Here is a 17,190-nt window from a genome sequence, read left to right on the forward strand (position 1 = left end):
CTCCCATCAAATGTAGAACACTTACCAGTAGCAGCCAGAGGAGCCCAAAGTCAAACAACTCAGGCTTCTCCAACTCTCCCCAGGATTTCCCCACTGGATACACTGGACTCTGGCTTTTGCTTCTGGAGTCGGGAAAACAGCAGCTGTTTGTTTGCATACTTGACAGAACCATGGCAACGGTTTCCCATCACAGGGTCAGTCACAGGACTAATGATGCGACCCAGCAACCAATCCAAGCTGAGGAGACGGGCTGCCATGGCGACAAGTCTGGGGACCATTTCTCTGAAAGGAGTGGCGGGGGTGGGGTTGGGGGTGGGGGTGAGGGGGGAGCAGGCTGACTGGGCAGAGTCCCGCTGGTTCTCCAGCTGCGTTGTTCCCATCCTTGACCAGGATTTGGCAGGTTCCCCCTGTGTTAACCCCAGAACCCCTTATCTGTCTACCTATTTATTCTGTTTATGCTTCATCATCATCTGGCTGTGTCACTGTATCTTCATATAACACCCATCATATCATCCCTTTAAAACCCACTAATGATTGCCTAGTCTTCTTTGAATAAAAAAAAAAAAATCAGTTCCCTAAAAACAACAGCAATAACAAAATTAAAAACAAATAAAAATTACACACAGAGCGAGATCCTCTGGAGACTAGGCCTAAACAGATCTGCATGGGTCTGGAGACCCATTTCCCACACAGAGACTCTGGCAGTCTCTGAACACGGCCTACCTAGGCTTTCACCTAAGCAGCTGAATTGCAAACCTCTCACTGTGGGAGTTCTTGCTCTTGCTCTTCCTGGCTGCCTAAATACAAATGCCTTTTCTCAAGCCTATAACTGTGGGGGAGCCTGCTGTGTAAACCAGCTGCGGTCTCTTGAGAGGAGGGTGTGTCTGTGCAGAGAAGACCCCCTGCCCCACCTACCTGCTCCACCTACCTGCTCCACCCTCGCCCAGCCTGACACCAGTTTTCCTTCTATAGAGATGGCTGGAGGTACCAAATTAATAGTATTTTATCAGGGCCCCAAGATGCTCAGAATCTTCAGAAAGGAGCAAAGGAAAGACTGGGTACAGGAAGCAACACACACACACACACATCAGGACTCCCTATAAAGCTGTCCAAGTCCAAGCATGTTTAAAAGCTTTGTATGAAATGACTTAGCATTTGTACTTAACTGTACTTAAATTCTACACATTCTCACTTTATATGTAAATTATTTCTAGGTGCTTATAACAGATAATACAATGTGAATAGTTGTTATGCTGTATGGTTTAGGGAAAAGTCTGTGTGTTCAGCATAGATGCAACCATGGTAGGCTTAACTACACTTTCAATCTGCACCCCTGATGCTGATTTCCAGATTTCCCTAGTCTCTCCAAAGCCAGTGCCTGTATTTATTTTCTCAGAAGAGACCTTTATCAGTGACTGAGAGACAGGAACTGGGGAGCCCTCCAGTGGGGGAATGAGGAATTTTCCTTCAGGGATTTTTTTTTCATATATTGTCTTTAATCCTGCCCAGGAAGGTGACCATATCTACTTTACTGTGTTGGGGAGGATGTGAAGAACTGAAGTCATATGTCCACAGTCTTAGCAGAGTCAGAAATGCCCTGGCTCTGGGTGGAAATCCAGAGCCTACCGGAACCACCCCTCCCTTTCCAGAAGGTTCTCCACTATGCCATGCCCCCACTGAAGCCCTGTTGCTCCCCTAGCCGATATCAAACTCTTCTCTTCCCCTGCTTCCATCTTTAAACAGACAGAGCCAGTCCATCGCCTACTGCAGGGCTTTGAGAGGGCTTTGTCGTGGTGTGTCTTTCAAGGTTCAAGTTCCCTGCCATGCCAGTCAATGGACTCTTCGAGGAGGAATGCCCGAATTCAAAGAAGAGAAAAGCGAGCAGATCCAAAAAGAAAGGCTGGGCCCAAATGACGGCTCTTACACTTGATAAGTATTCTCACTGGAAGGCACCAGAACTCCTTTCTTTTTGTGACTGTCCCTAGGAGACAAAGGTAGCCGACAGAAGAGATGCTTTCAACCCAGTCCTTCAGTACATATCAGTAACACACCAAAGGCTCTTGGTTGAAATGAGACAAGACCACTGGCCTGCTCCCTGGCCGCCTGGCAGTGCCACTCTGCAGTCCCGTTACTCATTTCCTTTCCAGTTGCCCTGTCTACTGGGCATGTGCAGCATGGACCACCCATGGGCCTGAGAACTCATTCGTGTGATCTTGGCAGGAAAACTGGCTTTCGGGTCGCTGGATTCCATCTCTCTGGGACCAGAACCAGGACATGTGCTTATCTTCCAGCTCTGCTCTTTTAAGTGATGTCTTTCTAGAACGGTCCTGCAGAGTGAAAGGGTGGGAAGAACTAGTACTTGGGGAAATCTACCAGGTTCATCCCAGAAAACTAGGGCGTGATTACAGTTCTTCCTTCCCCTGGGCATGGTGGCACATGCCTTTAGTCCCAGTGCTTGAGAGCCAAAGGCAAGGTGGATGTCTGTGAGTTCGAGGCCAGCCTGGTCTACATAGGGAGTCCCAGGACAGTCAATGCTAGAGACCCTGTTTCAACAACAACAACAACAGAGACTCTGTGTGTGTGTGTGTGTGTGTGTGTGTGTGTGGTCCCCATTGTAGGAGCCATCTAGAACATCAGAGACTGGTTGCTCAGGATTTGAGTCTGCTCTTACACACTCTGTGGTCCTGGGAAACTCACATTTTCTTACCCGTGAGATGACTATTGAGTCTCATGGCCTTGCTGAGAGAATATAAAGAAAATGTGTCCGTGTTTATTGCAGTTAAATGCAGTTTTTGAATGCTGCTGCAGAGTATGCTGCGAATCACATAAGGATGGGGTCATAAACTGCTTTTAAATGCCAAAGTGTCTCTTGCTTCTCACATACTGCATTGTCAGCTAATTAGTAGCAATTGAACTCAAGACAGACAAACCATGGCTTGGTTCCATTTGATTTCTTAAATAGGCGACAGGGTTTCACTATGTAATTAGGCTGGCCTCAAACTCATGTTGCTCCTTCAGCCTCAACCTCCCAAGTGCTGGGATTACAGGCACGGGACCTCATGTGTGGCTGCAGATCTGCCTTTTGATAGTTCAAACGTCCCTTCCTGCATGATGTCACCTTTTTCTCTCCCACCGAGTCACGCAGATATGCAACTTGTCACATTCTGAATAGCCCAGCTTCTCCAGGGCGGGGTGTGTGTGTGTGTGTGTGTATGTGTGTGTGTGTGCATGTGGTGGGGTCTGACAGAAGACTCCATAACTCCTGGCTCTTGGCCAGCCAGACAACACCAGGGATGGGCTTTTCCCAAGCAGAAGGGTGTTGGTTCCTTCGGGGACATTTTCTTAGATTTTGTGTGCAGAGTAAAGAGTGAGAAGGCAGAAAGAGACCAGCATCTGACCTCAAGCGAAGAGAATGTTTATCTCAGGCAGTGAAAGACAGGCAGACACTCTCCCACAGGTTGGAGGTCCTGCCAAAGTGCGAGCTAGCTGGGACCTTTTAGAGAGGTGGAGAAGGAAGGGGCTTGGGACTGAGGGAGTCGATGGTGCTTCAGGGACTCTGTGTGGACCTGTGGCTTCTCCTTGCTGAGATTGTTTGCTCAGTCGAGACAGACTATCTTGGGAGACAGGCTGTCTCTGCAAACATTCTTCTTTGAGGCTGACTAATATTAGGTTGAGCAAGGTCAGCTGTAAGCTCGCAGGAATTCTGTTTTTGCAGCTGGTGCTTTCTATCAGATCTTTAATCCTCTCTCGCCTCAAGTGAATAGCTTTCGCCTATGGTCCTACAGTGGCTCCTGACTGGCTGCTGCTCTAGCTGGGAGCTGGCAGGTGAGGCTCCAGAATTGGGTAAGATCAGGCAGTTACAGACAGCAAAGTTTTAGGGAAGGAAGGATCAAGGTCAAGTTGGCAGTCCCCTGCATCTGTGTCTCCTCTTTCCTCTACCTCTTCCAGACAGCATTCACCCTGAGGCACAAGTGCAAGCAGGCACCTCACCAGGTGAGTGAAAGATGGAGTTCATGATCTCTTGCAGGGGCCTGCTGGGCTCAACTTCCAGGACTGGGTCTGTTCTCTAAGAACACAAACATTGTCCTAGCAGAGACTTGGGCCAAAGTCTTGAGAAGTCCTGGCTACTGAGGAGCAGCCATATCCTATCTGCTACTGTTCCTGGAGCAGCAAGCCTCTGCCCCTGCTGGCCCCAGACCCCCTGCCCTTCCCATCCAGGAGCTGTGCCCTGTCTTCCTTCCTGTCTACCCTTTGTGTCTCATTCCCTGGCCCTCACACTGCTTGTGCATAGACTTGTAGGTAAGAACAGCCATTGGGCAGAAACATCCTGTGGAGAGATAGGAGCCCAGCACCTCAGACAGCTCGGCCCAGTGAAATTATTTTAAAGGCAATTTTGTCAGTGTTAAAAAAAAAATCCGATGTCTCTTAAGATGAAATGGAAGCTTAAAATGGAACTATAAAATGCTGGGGCTTAAAAGACCTTGTAGCCCCAGCATTTTATAGTGAGGAATGGAGCTTTGGGAGGAAGCCGAGTCTCTAAGACAATGGTCCCAGCAAGCAAACGAACCTGATGACCGTAGGCACCCCCCTTCCTCACTAGTGGTCAACCGCCAGAGGGACCAGTGTTAGTCTGAAAGTGGCTCCAGTAGAAAGAGCAAGGACTCTCTTTTGTAGCTGCCCTCCATAAACCCATCTGCATCCTGCTAATCCACCCTGCTCCAGGAAGTCATATGTTGATGACCAACATATGACCAACAGGATGGGGTAGGGTGTGACAGTGGTTAGAACTCTTCTCCTGTCTCCTCCCATGATGCGCTAACAGCCCATCCCTTCAAGGAGTTCGAAACCTGGGCCTTTCATGAAGCAGGTATTGGATGAGGGCTCCCTGCCCCATCTGCCTTGGGCTCAGTGATTCTTCCTTCTTCTCCCAAGGCCTTGGGGTCTGGTTCCAAGTGCCCTGACTCACACAGGGTTCCCCCCTATCCTCCCTGCTGAACCCTCATCATCAACCATTTCTCCTAGTTCCCACACTCATCTTCCTGTTTTAAACCTTGGCCTACACAACACCCACTACCTTTCCTTTTCCAGAGCTTCAGTTAGGGACGCCCACCATGCTGCACACCAGTCTTGTAGACAGCTCTGTGCCCTTGACTTGGGTTTCCTTCTCGTGGTGGGAGCTGATAAAATCCCAGTCACATTCTTCACATCTCCAGGTGTTTGGCAGCAGGGGACAGAATCAGATGCGTAGCTCCAGTCTTCCTGGGCCTGACTCAGTACCACCCTCCTCACCCAAGCGGGTGCCACCAATGGCAGTGCCAACCAGCCTGGCAATTCTTGCTCTTCTGACTACCTGCCAGGGCTCAGGAGTTTTTGTTTTGTTTGTGGGTTTTGTTTTTATTTTTTGTTTTGTTTTGGGCTGGGGTTGCAGAGTTTCTCTGTGTTATGTCCTGGAATTCTCTCTGTAAACCAGGCTGGCCTTGAACTCACAGAGTGAGTGGGATTCCAGGATGTGTTACCTCATCCAGCCTAAACTCAGTTTTTGGGTTTTTTTTTAAGATTTTTTTTTTTAAAGATTTATTTATTTATTTTATGTACATGAGTACATTGTTGTTATCTTCAGGCATACCAGAAGAGGGCACCAGATCCCATTACAGATTGTTGTGAGCCACCAAGTGGTTGTTGGGAATTGAACTCAGGACCTCTGGAAGAGCAGTCAGTGCTCTTAACCGCTGAGCCATCTCTCCAGCCCCTTAGATCTATTTGTATTTTGTGTCTATGAGTGTTTTGCCTGCATCGATGTCTGACCTGGATCAGCAGGTCAATCTTCAGTGGCAGGATCCGAATAGCCCGAGGATGAGAAGATAAAAGGATAGGGAGGCTTGGGATCAGGAGATCTTGTACAAACTGATGACCTATTTTATTAAGAAATACAGCATTCGGTGGGCCGTGGTGGCACATGCCTTTAATCCCAGCACTTGAGAGGCAGAGGCAGGTGGATTTCTGAGTTCGAGGCCAACCTGGTCTACAGAGTGAGTTCCAGGACAGCCAGGGCTATACAGAGAAACCCTGTCTCGAAAAAGACAAACAAAACAAAACAGAAAAAAATACAGCATTCATGGGTATAGTGGACCATGCCTTTCGTTCCAGAACTTGGGGAACAGAGGCAGGTGGATCTCTGAGTTCAAAGCCAACCTGGCCTACAGAGAGAGTTCTAGGATAGCCAGAACTACCTAGTGAAACCTGGTATTGAAAGGAAAACTAACAACAACAACAACAATGCAAGAACTCTTACATACATTTTGTGGGGGAAGACAGGACAGAGGTAACAGAACGCTATTATACGATGGGACAAAGTCAGTAGGGAGCTAAACAAGCAATGGAGCACAAAGGGAATACAGTGTCCCAGCAGCCTTGGGACTCAGCCCCACAGCCCTATATGATGGGAAGAGTTGGCTCTCAGGATCTGAAGCCCTCTCCATCTATTCCTGATTTTAAAGACTCAGTAATGATCCTTCTTCACAACCCAGAGCTTCAGGGGGAGCTCCAAGGCTCCAGCCAGAGGCTATTATAAGCTTGGCTCTTCCAAGCCTGCTTCTGGTTTAGAAAAGGACTTGTGTTCCTTCTCCCTACATCAGAGCCCCAGGGCAAGCCTTGGCTCAGCCTCTCCCTCAACATATGTCTGTGCATCACGCACATGCTTGGTGCCTTGCAGAGTCCAGAGAGGGCATCAGATGCAGTGGAACTGGAGTTACAGATGCTTGTCAGTAGTCAACTGGTGCTGTGGGTTCTGGGATTGAACATAGATCTTCTGGAAGAGCAGCCTGTGCTTTGAAGGACTGAGCCATCTCTCCAGGCATGAGCTCAGCTTTTAAGTGTAGGCCGTCTCCTAAAAACAATAGGTTCTCTTCTAGACTCCCAGCCCAGAAACCCTCACACATGCCCAGACTACCACTTCCACCAAGCCTCTCTTCCTGTTGGCGCAGACTGGAAAAAGAGAACTTAAGGGGGCATGAGAAGGAAAGAGGCTTCTAGTTTGCCTTCCTCCCTGCTGAAAAGCAATTTCAACGCAGCTGACAAAGTCCAAAATTGCCTGCAGAGAAAATGTTTTCCTATAGACATCTCAAGCAAGGATGTTAAAAACAGCAAATGCCTTATACTTGCCTAGGACCAAGATGTTTGTATCTCCCAGCACTCAAGAGGCAGAGGCAGGCGGATTTCTGAGTTTGAGGCCAGCCTGGTCTACAAAGTGAGTTCCAGGACAGCCAGGGCTATACAGAGAAACCCTGTCTCAAAAAACAAAACAAAACAAAACAAAAGAGAGAAAGAAAGAAAGAAAGAAAGAAAGAAAGAAAGAAAGAAAGAAAGAAAGAAGAAAGAAAATAGATGTTTGTATCATTGAGATCTTTGGTGGAAAGAGAGAGCCAGTTCCCATAAGTTTTCCTCAGACCTCTGTGTGTCATGCATGCACACACTCACACAGACACACACACACAGTAATGAAAATGTAAGAAGAAAGCTATGGAGCATGGAAATAATCACTGTGAAGATACCTGACTGCAACTCTCTCCCTCGAGAGGCCCACTCATGCCTTGGGATTGTGGATGCTCCCTTCCCTACACAGCCCTCTCTCTACAACTTACTTCAGTCTAAAAGTGGGCATTCCTTATCTCAGTAAACTTGCTAACTCTCCTTCATTCTCATTTGTTCTGAAAATCTTTTCTGTCAGGAAGGCAAGGATTTGGCTGCACCCAAATGGGAGAAGGGAAGGGAACTCTTTAGGCATAAGACAGTGCTCTCAGTCACAATCACCAAGCATAGAAGCTGAGATAAGGCCTTGATAAAATCCATAGCTCCATATAGTAAGGGCACCTGGTGTCATTCTTCAGGAAGAGTCAGTCACTTGTTAAGGTGGTGTTGTGTGACACTATTCCTGGGGACACATGGACAAACAACTACTCATCCCAGATAAGAAACTGACAACAGACCAAAGTAACCATACAACAGAAGTCCAACTTGATGAATCGATTGGTTTATTGGGGTTTCTTACAGGCCTATGAGTGAAGGGTTACAGATTAGGAGCAGCGATGAGTTAAAAGACAGTAACATCACTAAAAAGCTTCCCAGTGACTCATAAGAGCTACAGCCCCAGAGCCCTGTGCTTAACTTGCAAGCAGTTCCACAGCTCAGAGACTCCCTTCCTAAACTGTCCTCACAGCTTGAATAACAATGAAGAAGGAGGGGCTTTGCGATCTGGTAAGTTTCAGGGACTTTCTAAGGCTTCTGAGTTGTTTGTTCCCTTTAGATCTTGAGTCTTAGGAAGGCTCCCTTAGAACTTCCTGAGTCTTAAGGAACTTCCCTCCATGATGAAATGCTTCAACTCTGAGGAAATTGCTATACAGTGGTCAGGTGGCCTGAGGTGAGACTGCTTGTGATCAAGCTCACATACTTGCCAGCAGCTTTATTCCATCTCTGTGCCTGCCCCAGGTCCACATCTGTACAATGATGTCTATCACATCAGACTGACACATGGTAAACACTTAACATCAGTGACTAGCTACAATCAGTGACTCTCTCCAATTCTCCTTTTTGGCCATTAGCATTTCCTACAGATTCTTCTGGAAAATGTTTTTCTCTTGTCAACCGACATTTTTTCCAGACTCAATGCTGCTACCCTCATTTTACCACCATCGTCTTAAACACTTGGAATGACTGGTAACTTGGGGGTATGTGTGTTCCAGGACCCTAGAATAGTGTCTGGCTCACTGTTAGCGCTCAAAGTATTTCCTGAGTACTTGTTGTTCAACTCTTACCTCTTTATAATTTCACGGGCACCAGGGGGAAGCTTTCTAAACTATCAATCCAAGCATGTTACCTCCTTGGTTAACACTGCTCAAGAATTTCTTTAGGGCTAGAGAGATGGCTCAGCGGTTAAGAGCACTGGCTGCTCTTCCAGAGATCCTGAGTTCAATTCCCAGCAACCACATGGTGGCTCACAACCATCTGTAATAGGATCTGATGCCCTCTTCTGGAGTGTCTGAAGAGAGCAACCTTGTACTCACATAAAATAAATAAAACATTAAAAAAAGAAAGAAAGAAAAAAATTCCGTTCAGAGGGAAAAAAAAAACCAAAACAAAACGTTAACATTCCAAATAACTGGAAAGCCCCTGTGGTGGTTTGAGTGAGAACGAACTCCACAGGCCCGTATGTTTGAATGCTTGGTCCCCAGTTAGTGGAACTCTTCGGAAAGGATTAGGGGGTGCAGCCTCGTTGGAGAAGGTGTGGGCTTTGAGGATTCAAAAGTGATGGAAGGTTCAGTGTTTCTCTCTATGCTGCCTGCCTATGGGATCAGGATGTAAAGCTCTCAGCTACTTCTCTAGTTCCATGCCTGCATGCCTGCCTGCCACCACACTCCCCACCATGATGATAATGGACTAACTGAAACTGTAAGCAAGCCCCCAACTGATGCTTTCTTCTATAAGGTGCCTTGGCCGCTTTACAGCAATGGAACAGTAACTAAGACACCGCCTGGCCTGGGCCCAGGAGGCCCAACCTTGCCTCCTCTCTCTCTGCATTCCAGTACTATCTCTGTTTTACCAACAATTCCATTTTCTTAACAATCATTATCACATCATAACCTTCGTGTTATCACTGTGCACCGACTTACGCCCTTGTTGATGCATTCATGTCACCTGGCTGGAGTCTAAATTCCAAGAGAGCAGAGGACACGGGTGTTCCCTTCAGCATCCCATCCTCAGGGTTAGGCTTGGGACATGGAGCACATCTCAGAGTGGAAAGTCAGAAAACAGATGTATTGAATGATGAAACGGACTTTAGTATGTGACATATCTGCCTTGTGCTCTCATAAATGTGAGTGACTGTACAGACAAGGGACATGATTGCTGTGGGGGCAGGCAGATGCCATCCAGATGAATCATGAATCAAATCCTGCTTCATTTCATCTGCAGCCTTCCTTGGGAGTTCCAGTCCACACCCCATCAACGACTCAATTCTGTCCTTCAAACCCAGAAGGGCAGAGGCCTGGTGTATTAGTTATTTTTCTATTTCTGGGATAAAACAGCATGACCAAGCTACTTACCGAAGGAAAAGTTTATTTGGGGTTTACAAAGCCAGAGAGATAAGAGTCCATCACCATTACGGTAGAGAAGAGAGGCAGCAAGCAGGCTTGGTGCCCAGAACAGCAAGCTGAAAGCTCATATGTTGAACTACAAATAGGAAGCAGAGACAGTCTTTAGGCTCCCAAACTCACCTCCGGTGACATATTACCTCTAGCAAAGTCATACATCCTAAGACTCTCCAAATAGGTCACCAACTGAGGACCAAGCCATCAAGTGCCAGAGATTTTGGGGGACATTTATTATTCAAACCACCAAACCTTGTCTCCTTTAAACATATTCTTCATGGTTTTGCTGTAGAACTAAATTTTGTATTTGTAATTTTGCATTCTTCCATATTAAGAAATATCTAAAATTGTATTTTCCAGATACCACAAAGCTGCTGTCTCTAGCAATGTCTATTGCACTGTTACAGGCTCTTGGGTTGTTTTCAGTTTGGAACTCATGAGTGGTGCTCATGTATATCCATACACATCGCTCAATATACGCACAGATACCCTTGCTGAGGGTGAACACCTAAGGTTACAGTGTTATAATGCCAAAGTGATGCCCTAAGCCAATGCCAGATTACGTCCCCGCTAAGACTGCGATGTTTTACCAATACTCAGTGTAGGCAGATTTAATTTTTAAAACATGTGTTATATTAGTTATTTGTTTCATTGGTGTGTGAAAGAATCTATCAAAGGGTTTGCTTTGGCTTCCAGAGTCTGTCATGGCAGGGAAGGTGTGGTGACAGGACGGGGCTAGCTGGTGACATTGGATCCACAGTTAGGAAGCAGGAAGCAGCAGAAACCTGTGCTCAGCTTGTGTTTTCATCTTTGCAGCCCAGGCCCCCTAGTTCATGGACTCGTACCAACCGGACTAACTGAGGCCAGACAATCCCCCAGGACAGCCCCACAGGTCTGTTTGCATAGTTACTCATAATCCAATCAAGTTGTTGGCCAAAACAAACAATCAGAGCTATTGTGCCGGGTGTGTAACGGTTTCTTTTCATGGTTTTAATTTGTACCTTGTCTGTATAAGCATGTATGAGGTGTAAACTTCTAGTTTCTTTGGAAAGTTAGTTATGTCAAATTATGTTTTGCTGGGGCACACAGGTGAAAGACTGTTTTCCTGACACAGATGCAGGTGAAAGCAAACATATGAAAGGACCCATGAGGAAGGAGTATAAATATGACCCCACACACAGTAGGAGACGAGCATTGAGCATTGATTTGGGCTCTTCTGCCTCACTATTCTTCGCTAAAGAAAGGCATATATTATTGGTTTGCCTTTCATAGTGTTGTTGAGGTCAACTTGTGGTAGAGCTGCCACTGAGAGAAACTCACCAGAGAACTGCTCGTGAGGTTCCTGCAGCAGCTGGCTGCCTCTGCAGCCTCAGCTTAGGCCTGTGGGTGAGTCTTGCAGTTTCTTCAGGATTGAACTACAGCTGCTGGTTCATGCCTAGTATTTGCCTGCCGAGAAGACTGGACTGTAGCTGCCAGTTCATCTGCCTGCCTAGAGGACTGGCCTGCAGCTGCTGAGTCGTATTTGGTGTTTGCTGCAGGACAGAACTGCTAAGACAGAAGATGGAGCTCGCTCCCAAAGAACTCTTGCTGAACAGGTCCACTGCCCCCACATCCTAATAACTTCTCTCTTCCACTGCCTCTGCCGAGTGGTAGGCAAGAGGAGAGGTGGAACCCTTATTAAAAGTAGGTTGCAAAAAATGTATACCTACACATGTATCTATATTTTACATAAAATTATATGAACGTGACATTTTGCAGGTCAAACACAGTTTACAGTTGAACTAGTATTTGATGACTAACAAGCATATTTTCATTTATAAATGTGTAGTTTTCTCTTTTTATCCTCCTCTCATATATTACATCCCAACCACAATTTACCCTCCCTCTACTCCCCCAGTCTCTTTCCCTCCCCTCCCCTCTCCCCAGCTTTTGAGGCAAGGTTTCATATGGGCCAGGCTGGCATCAAACTTCCGACTCTGCCTCCTGAGTGCTGAGATTTACAGATGTATGCTACCATGCCCGTCCTTAATTCTCTTAATTACATCTTTTTGTCCCCAGTGCTGGGGGTTGGACGTAGGGGCTTATGTATGGTAGCACCATCCAGCTACATACCCAGACCCTGTGCCTGAATTCATTGTATTGTCTTCTATATGCTTAGTGCTTACTGGATCTGGTTTTGGTTTTACTTACTTACTTACTGGATTTGGTTTTAACCAAAACCAGAAAGGGATTTCCAAGGCACCTTATTGTTCTCCAATGCATACTTAAGTTAAATAGACACTTGTAATTAGTTTTGTCCATTATTTTCCAATTTCATTTTTCTATCTGGACACATAATTTTCTTCTCCTTTCCTGAGAAGACCAGCTGGATTACCACACATGGTATAAATCAGGCATCAGCTATTCATTTACTTCTACGCTGTTCTATTTGGTCAGGCCATCCTTGACTTAGTAATAATTATACGGTCTTAATTACTGCAGCTTTGTGATACGCTTCCACACTGGTTGGGCCATTATCTTCATTAAAATTATCTTGAGGAGAGCCATGTGTAGTGGCACATGTCTTTAATCCCAGCATTTGGGAGGCAATGGAGGGTGTCTCTCTGTGAATTCAAGGCCATCCTGCTCTACAAGGTGAGTTCCAAGACAGCCAGAGCTACACATCTCTGTCTGTCTGTCTGTCTGTCTGTCTGTCTGTCTCTCTGTCTATCTGTCTGTCTATTCATTTATCTATCTCTTGGATTTTTATTGCTAGAGGGATAAGAGTCCATCCCCCTTATGGTAGGGAAGGGGTGTGTGTGTGTGTGTGTGTACATGCACATACATATACATATATCATACATATGTGTGTATCACCATTATGGTAGGGAATATATATATACATATATACACATATACATATATACATATATACACATATACACACACATATATATATATACACACATATACATATATATGTGTATATATGTATATATATATATCTTGTCTAGAACCAGTAAAAAGCCTCAATAAGTAAGAAACTTGTCAACCAGCCTATTTGAGTTCAATTCCCACAACTCCAAGGGTGGAAAGAATTGACTCCCCAAGTTACCCTCTGACCTCCACGTATGCACTCTGGCACATGTATAACCCCTAAATAAGTAAAGATAATTAAAGTATCTTGACTATTTCTCTCTCTCTCTCTCTTTCTCTCTCTCTCTCTTGCTCTTGCTCTGAGTGTGTGTGTGTGTGTGCGTACATTTCAGCTTGTGAATTTGGATAAAAGAAAACCAAGAACAAGAAGGAACCTGCTAACATTTTTTATAGGATTGTACTGAACCTATATATCAGTTTGATGGGTAATGGATATTTTTACAATGAATTTTCCATCTACAAAAAAGGCCTTGTCAAATTATTTGAACCAAATGTTCTCTGTAGGGATCTTGCACATCTTTTATATTTAATCACAGGTATTTCATTCTTTGTACTTGGTAGAAGCAAGCCTCTTTAAAATTTCATTTTCTAATTATTCATTGCTAGAAGTTAGAAATGGAATTTATTTTGGTGTATTGATTTTATTTTTGGCCAGCTTTCTTGATAAATATTCTCATTAATTTGAAATATCTTTGGGATTTTTCTATGTTTCCAAGGGCATCCAAAAATAAGTTTTGCTCCTCTCTTTCTGGTCTATGCACCTTGTGCTCCTTTATTGCCTCTCTTCTGTAGAACAGTGGCTAAGAGCAGTCATTCTTGTCCACTTCTCACTGTTGAAGGGATTCTAACTCAGGGTGGGTTTTCCCAGAAGCAGACCCAGAGACAAAACAAAGATTTGAATATAAAGTTAAGCTGCTCACACTTTCTGTCCCAGCACTGGAGCAGTAGCAGACAAAGGGCATTCATGAGGCTGGACTCCAGACCTTAATGTTGCCAGTGAGTGATTGTGAACCTTTCAGAGCTCAGAGCTGTCTCCCCCAAGACAGGAGGAAGTGAGAAGATTCACACACAAAAGCCTTGTGGAGCCAGGATAGAGCTGCCCTGCCATAAGGAGCACACATTCCCTAGCACTTCCACTGACAAGAGCAGAAAGTCTTGTTGGGACTGAAGAGATGCTGAAGAGATGGCTCAGTGGTTAAGAGTACTTGTTGCTCTCGAAAAGGACCCAGGTTCAGTTCCCACCACCACAGCCATGCCTAACTTCAGATATGCAAGCTTTGATGCCTTCTTCTAACCTCTTTGGGCACCAGGCATTTACATGATACACACACACACACACACACACACACACACACACACACACACACACAAAGAAAAAGAAAAAAATTTTTTTTTGTCAAGCAGCAAAAGGAAGCGCTCAGGCCAAGAAGTTTAGATACTGACAGCTGAAAGTGGGACCACATACACAGGAGTGACAGAGAGTTTCTGGCAGGACCATCAATAAGGGCCTTTACCATGATACTATTACGAATAACATGGGCAGTCTCTGGAGAATCCTGGCAGCTGCCAGAGTCCGAATCTGTTCAGACAAACTACACAAGTCATTTAGGTTGAAACAGGCAGAAAGAAAAACTGCATAGTTAAGACACAGAAAAGACTACAGACTGATGCCAGAGGGCTGCCACACAGGCTCTGTGGTGCTGAATGAAGTTCTGTCATCACCATCAACAGGAGGAACCGAATTCACCCACAGCATCTTGACTGCTAACCCCTGGCTTGTAACGTGCAGCCACCACTCAGTGAGAGCCCAGGGATGGTCATGACCCATACCAGAGTTTGTCATTACCACACTTAGCAATGACAAAGTAAAATGTTGGTACTCAGGGTGTGTGTGGGGGGGATCATCATATATCAAACAAAGTTCTAGCTAAGAAAAATCTTAGACAAAGAAGGGAGAGGAGGAGATAGCAGAACAGAAAACAGATCCAGGAAGAGAAGGAAAGACGGGGGAAGGAGGTATAAAATAATGAGGGGAAATTTAATGGAAGTAAACTTCAACATATGAAAAAAACTTTAGTGAGGGACTTTATAAAAATATGCCAATAAATATTCATGCCTGCATGAATATTTATGTGAAATTTGTGAAAATCGATCCCCTTAGAGGTAGAAGCTTAAGGGCACTAGTTTCTACATGATAAAGTTATAAAACAATTTCCCAGAACAATATTAAATCCATAGTGTGTCAGAGAGCCGGACTCTATAGACTTCCAAAAGTCTCAATTCTACTTAAATTTTCCAGAACATTAAAAAAGAAAGTCTCTGAAGTAATAGTAAAATTGGTATCTGAACCAGATAGTACAAAAAGAAAACTGCAAATTAATTTTATTTATAAATACAGATGCAAAACTCCTAAATAAAATATCAAACAGAAGTAATAACTCAGGAAATAAGCTGGTCCTTGCAGCACAGGTCAGCAATCCCGGCAGAACGCCAAGCTCCAGGCCCTGCAAGGTAACTTAGTGAGACCCTGCTTGAAAAACAGAAAAGGGTCTGTCTGGGGAGATGATTGCTGTGCAGTCTTGAGGACTGGAGTTCAAATCCCTAGAATCCATGTAAAGAGCTGAGTATGGCTTGTGTCTGCCTGGAACTCCAGCACTTGGGGGCAGAGAGACATGGAGATATGGATTGCCAGGGCCAGGGCTTGTTTGCATCAGCCTAGCTTTAAGTTCAATGGAGACCCTGTCTCAAGGAAATAAGGCAGAGCGATAAAGCAGGAAACTGACCCAATGATCTCCTCAGAACACACACACTCTCACACACTCACACTCTCTCTCTCTCTCCCCTCTCCCCCCCTCTCTTTTACACAGACAAACACACAAGCATACACACACATACACCACAAATAAAAGGTGGTAAGAGGGCTGGGGATTATTATAGCTCAGTGGTAGACATCTTACTTAGTAAATACTAGTCCATAGGAATAACCAATTAGGACTTACCTAATTATTCACGTGACACTATGTAAAGACACATATTACATGGCTCTATTTAAAACTCTAAAAACACTTAACAGAACGTACAGTGGCTGCGTGTTTCCAAATAAGGAGGGCGAGGTGGATGGCACAGTGTGGCTTTCTATGTGGGTGCTAGGGATCCCATTTCAATCCTCATGTAAGCGTAGCAAGAGCTTTGTCCACTGAGCTACCCAGCCCTCCACCTGGTGTTTCCTTGTTGAGTAACTTGCTTGTAAGTTGCTATTCACTCATTGCCCATTTTTATTGGATTGTTCATCTTGTTCTTATTAATGAGCATACTGAGCTGTGTCCCTGTATATTCAGAAGACAATCGTTAAATAGATGCCCATCCTTACCGTCTTCTAGAGTGTGGCCAGTGAAGACTTGATTTTTAATGTGTTTCTGGTTTCATTGAGGTAAAATTTAAATGAATCAACTACACTGTAGTCCCAATACTTGGGGAACTAAGGAAGGAGGATCCGCTTGGGGCTACCTGTGGTATGTAATGACAGGCTCTGTCTTAAAGCTTGATCTCTCTCTTTGAGCTTGGCCAGCTCAAAGCATACATTCTAGGAGTTCTGACTGATAGACATAATACCTGGTAAACTGCTTCTACAAACTCCCTGAGCTGCAAGGCAAAACCCTGTCTCAAAAAGACCAATATCAAACCAAACAAAAAGATCAGCTCATACCAGTGATGCATTGTCCACCCTCTTTTGTTTGTTTGTTTGAAGTGTGTCTCACAGCTGGAAATTTTCAAAGAAAAAGCTCCAGGAGCCCTTTGTCTGATGGTCGTGTGTCATTATTGCTTGCCCTTTGGTCTTTTTGTCTAAGCACTTCTTACACGTTCTCTAAGTCAGACATTGCTTTTGGTCATGAACGCAACCCAATTGTGAACAAACAAACAGTCCCTTTTACCCCTCCCTCCACAGTCCTGTAAGTAGAAAAGAAGGCTAAATGTCTGTTTCTGGATTTGCCCATGGGAGCCTCACACGCTGTAACCAGGTCTTCTGAAACCTTACCGAACAGCTCATGCAGACAAGGGGTCCTTGATCGCGTGGGGACTCTAGTTAAAGGTGAGGGTGGTGACTGGAACAGCTCATGCAGACAAGGGGTCC

The sequence above is a fragment of the Mus caroli genome, chromosome 1 (genome assembly GCF_900094665.2).
Source record: "Mus caroli chromosome 1, CAROLI_EIJ_v1.1, whole genome shotgun sequence".
Taxonomy (NCBI): domain Eukaryota; kingdom Metazoa; phylum Chordata; class Mammalia; order Rodentia; family Muridae; genus Mus; species Mus caroli.